This window comes from Battus philenor, unplaced genomic scaffold (assembly GCF_028537555.1).
Source record: "Battus philenor isolate CCGP_79_NKW_IND1 unplaced genomic scaffold, ilBatPhil1.0.hap1 SCAF_59, whole genome shotgun sequence".
NCBI lineage: Eukaryota > Metazoa > Arthropoda > Insecta > Lepidoptera > Papilionidae > Battus > Battus philenor.
Genome location: NW_027181725.1, coordinates 20001 through 25000, shown reverse-complemented (window position 1 = coordinate 25000; position 5000 = coordinate 20001). Strand labels below are relative to the sequence as shown.

The window sequence follows — 5000 nt, the reverse complement described above, 5'->3', positions numbered from 1 at the left end:
GGGCCGCACGATCTTTATTACGGACCGCTACCGTCTCGACGACGACGACGACGACGACGACGACGACGACGACGACACCTTTCTTTGTCTCAGTCGACATCGCGTATGAAAGAGTGCGATCGTCATCAGCACGAAATTTATGCATCGATACGCGAACGGGACCGGACTCTGTCGTTTTCAGAAATCGATACGCGAACGCATCGGCGGCTGGCTACGCGCAATCCGCGATCGGGTCGAACGATGATGATGATGATGATGATGATGATGATGATGATGATGATGATGATGACGACGACGATGACATCGAGATCAGGGTCAGATATAGATATGTAGATCGGTGGTATGCAATCGATACGCGAACGCTCTATCGCGCTACGCGGAGACGCATACAGTCGTTCCCGCATATACATGGGACTGGCGCGAGACGCGCCGGTCGGCCGAATAGAGTTCTCTCCGATGCTCTTCTGTTTTGTTTTGTTTGTTGGTGGTTGTGGAGTGTGGAGTGTGTTTTTTTGGTTGGTGGGGTGTGTGTGGTGTGGTGGTGTTAGTTTGTTTGCGGAGATTGCGTTTTTTTTAGATTTAGTTTTTTTTTTTTTTTTTTTATAAAAAAAAAAAAATTTAAAAATTATTCTTAGAAAACGCGCGCGAATCGAACAAAACTAATAACACCGATACACAAACAACGCGCGCCACCAACGAGAACGCCCGAAACTGAAACTTCTATAACCGACAAACGCACGAACGACACAGCGGCGGCGGAGGAGGGAAGAAAAAGGGGATCATCTCCCCACAACAACACACCGTAAACTGTGTCGGACGACGTCTCCGTTATGTAAGAGCGGAAGGCGTAAGAGAACGTCTCGTTTAATTAACGCGAACGGCGTTGGGCTCCCGAGTCGACTTCGGGGCGGCCCTTAACGCATCGCATCAACGAGCTCGTCGCGCGCTAGTCGCGCGACGGTCGATCATGATATATAAATCAAGGATTTCGGATCTCTCTAAAACCGGGCTGGAAATCGGTCATTGTTCGTTTTGCGAAACGATATTTTATAAAAGTGAAGATTTGTATGTGTCTCGTCAAAGAACGTTCCGATGAATCGGACGCGATGCCGCGTCCAAAGTAAATCTGGACGAACGCGAGGCGAGTGTTGAGATATACATTTTCCTCCGTGAACAGATAGAAAAACGAATTCATTTTGTTGTTGCGGTGTGGTGTTGTGTGTGTATTGTAATAAATACGCACGCACGCACGCACGCAAAAAGCTACCTAGGCACCGGCGCGTCACGGCGTTTCGAACGTCCGACGCGTCGCTTGTCACACGTCTATCATATCATCATCACCCTCATATCTCTCGTATGTGCGGTGTTGGTGTGTGTTAGCTCTAGCTAGCTCCCTGGTTGATCCTGCCAGTAGTTATATGCTTGTCTCAAAGATTAAGCCATGCATGTCTCAGTGCAAGCCGTATTAAGGCGATACCGCGAATGGCTCAATATATCAGTTTTGGTTCCTTAGATCTTACCTCGGTTACTTGGATAACTGTGGTAATTCTAGAGCTAATACATGCAATCAGAACTCTGACCAGTGATGGGATGAGTGCTTTTATTAGATCAAAACCAATCGACGGAGGGCCTCGCGTCCGAAGTCGTTAATTTTGATGAATCTGGATAACTTTTGCCGATCGCATGGTCCAGCACCGGCGACGCATCTTTCAAATGTCTGCCTTATCAACTTTCGATGGTAGTTTCTGCGACTACCATGGTTGTCACGGGTAACGGGGAATCAGGGTTCGATTCCGGAGAGGGAGCCTGAGAAACGGCTACCACATCCAAGGAAGGCAGCAGGCGCGCAAATTACCCACTCCCGGCACGGGGAGGTAGTGACGAAAAATAACGATACGGGACTCTTACGAGGCCTCGTAATCGGAATGAGTACACTTTAAATATTTTAACGAGGAACAATTGGAGGGCAAGTCTGGTGCCAGCAGCCGCGGTAACTCCAGCTCCAATAGCGTATACTAAAATTGTTGCGGTTAAAAAGCTCGTAGTTGCATTTGTGCGCCGCGCTGTCGGTGCACCGCATCCGCGGTGATACTGACACGTCTGCGGAGCATATCGTCGGTGAGCCGTCGGTAAAACGGCGGTTCAATATCCAAAATCCTATCGCGGTGCTCTTCGGTGAGTGTCGAGATGGGCCGACAATTTTACTTTGAACAAATTAGAGTGCTCAAAGCGGGCTCAAAATGCTGCTTGAATATTTCGTGCATGGAATAATAGAATATGATCTCGGTTCTATTTTGTTGGTTTTCAGAACTCCGAGGTAATGATTAATAGGGATAACTGGGGGCATTCGTATTGCGACGTTAGAGGTGAAATTCTTGGATCGTCGCAAGACGAACATCAGCGAAAGCATTTGCCAAAGGTGTTTTCATCAATCAAGAACGAAAGTTAGAGGTTCGAAGGCGATTAGATACCGCCCTAGTTCTAACCGTAAATATGTCATCTAGCGATCCGCCGACGTTACTACGATGGCTCGGCGGGCAGCTTCCGGGAAACCAAAGATTTTGGACTCCGGGGGGAGTATGGTTGCAAAGCTGAAACTTAAAGGAATTGACGGAAGGGCACCACCAGGAGTGGAGCCTGCGGCTTAATTTGACTCAACACGGGAAATCTCACCAGGCCCGGACACCGGAAGGATTGACAGATTAACAGCTCTTTCTTGATTCGGTGGGTGGTGGTGCATGGCCGTTCTTAGTTGGTGGAGCGATTTGTCTGGTTAATTCCGGTAACGAACGAGACTCTAGCCTGCTAAATAGGCGTCGTCATTTAGGTGTGCGCCGCTCCGGTGGCGCAACTCACTGGCGACGTATTAAAATTCTTCTTAGAGGGACCGGCGGCTTCGAGCCGCACGAGATTGAGCAATAACAGGTCTGTGATGCCCTTAGATGTCCTGGGCCGCACGCGCGCTACACTGAAGGAATCAGCATGTTCTCCCTGGCCTAGAGGCCCGGGCAACCCGTTGAAACTCCTTCGTGCTGGGGATTGGGGTTTGCAATTATCCCCCATAAACGAGGAATTCCTAGTAAGCGCGAGTCATAAGCTCGCGTTGATTACGTCCCTGCCCTTTGTACACACCGCCCGTCGCTACTACCGATTGAATGATTTAGTGAGGTCTTCGGACCGACACGCGGTGGCTTCACGGCCGTCGGCGTTGCTGGGAAGTTGACCAAACTTGATCATTTAGAGGAAGTAAAAGTCGTAACAAGGTTTCCGTAGGGGAACCTGCGGAAGGATCATTAACGTGTGTGTATGTGTGCGAGACGCGTGATATGTTCACGAACGTTGTTGCGCCGCTGTTGCTGTTGTTGCTGTTGCGACGACGACGACGACGACGACGACGACTTCGTACATACCGTGTTTACACATATATATATGTAATACATCCATAATGATATATATATATACGACATATATACATATATATGTACGTACGCGCGCGCTGCTGTTCGTATCTAATGCGGACGAGCGCGCGCGCGTGTGCGTGCGTGTGTGTGTGCGTGTTTGTATATATGTATAAAAAATAAAATGTGAAATAATTGTCTCTAGCGTCTATTACGCCTAACGGCGCAGCGGCGACGGCGCCGTGGCGGTGGCCGGTGGCGGTGGTGGCATTCGTCGAAAGTGCTACCGCCGCCGCTGCCTCCGCCGCCGTCGAAGCGGCCGGGTGGCGGAAAAACGCCGAGAGACGAGCGCCGACCGGGGCATACCAAACGGAGCGTTCGAAGCGGTGAAAATCCCCACTGCCTAGCTCAGGCCCTTTATTGTCGGTTGGCGCTATACAAAACGAAATTTAAGCGGTTAGAAAGATGACAATGTCGTGCGTCACGCCAGCTCGTTGGGGGGTGCGCGGGTCGTCGTCGTTCATCATTCTAAAGGATTCGCGTCGGGGCGTTAAGCTTTTTCGGTGCCGTTTCTTTATGAACGCCTCGGCGCACATGAATTCGACCAACTTTCGACGTTAATACATAAAAACGGACAATCAAGTGGCCGACGGCGAGAGCCGTAGGCCGCTACCGTAAGTAATAACAACATTAAGAAAAAACCATTACCCTGGACGGTGGATCACTTGGCTCGCGGGTCGATGAAGAACGCAGTTAACTGCGCGTCATAGTGTGAACTGCAGGACACATTTGAACATCGACATTTCGAACGCACATTGCGGTCCGTGGAGAAATATCCAGGACCACTCCTGTCTGAGGGCCGGCTGTTAAAATATAAAAACCACACTGTTCGGTGTAGAACGCGCGCTACGTGCGCTCGCGCCGGTCGATGCGCGCGGCGGTGACGCGCGACGCGGCGGCGGCGGGTTGGTGGGGGGTGATGAACGAGCTCGCGGACGGTGCGATGGGACGATCTCTAATAAGAGTCTCTCGTCCGCGCCGCCGCGGCTCTCACTCTCTCTCTCTCACTATCCGCCGTCGCTGTCGTCGCGCTGCCGCTGCCGCACTACCGCGCGCGGGCGAGCGGGCGCGCGCTCTTTCGAACAATTGACGGTTTCCGTTGAACGTTCTTCGCGACGGACGACGGACGGCGGGGTGCTGCACCCCTCACGTCCGCGTACGCGCGGAGCGCGTTTACGGTCCGTTTAAATATATCGAATTGTATTGAATATGAAACGAGTGTGAAAAGATTACACGCATCGCTAAGACGCGAGTCTTCGTAGTGCGGTCTTCGTCCGAGCTCATCGGTTCGTGTATACGATATAATAAAATATATCGGAAGCACAGACGACGCGTCTCCGACGGATGCGACCGGCAGGCGGTGAATGTTTTCTTGCGCGGCAAGCGTAACGCACACACAAACATATGTAAGTAAACATTACGTGATGTTCATGTGCGCGCGCGCCTAGCCCGATGCGAGAGAGTTCACCGCTCGTCGTCGCTACGCATCCGTATTATGTCGGTGATACGCGTCGTCGTTCCAGTGCGAACGTTATATTATCG

General features: G+C 51.1%; 2 non-coding genes across 2 annotated transcripts; both read left to right on the top strand.

Moving 5' to 3' along the window:
* Positions 1-1391: 1391 nt before the first annotated feature.
* Positions 1392-3296, top strand: LOC137930088 (small subunit ribosomal RNA). The gene has a single exon (XR_011108895.1). It is a non-coding gene; the product is annotated as a small subunit ribosomal RNA (ribosomal RNA).
* An 807-nt stretch (positions 3297-4103) lies between these two features.
* LOC137930094 (5.8S ribosomal RNA) lies at positions 4104-4260 on the top strand. The gene has a single exon (XR_011108899.1). It is a non-coding gene; the product is annotated as a 5.8S ribosomal RNA (ribosomal RNA).
* Positions 4261-5000: the final 740 nt, after the last annotated feature.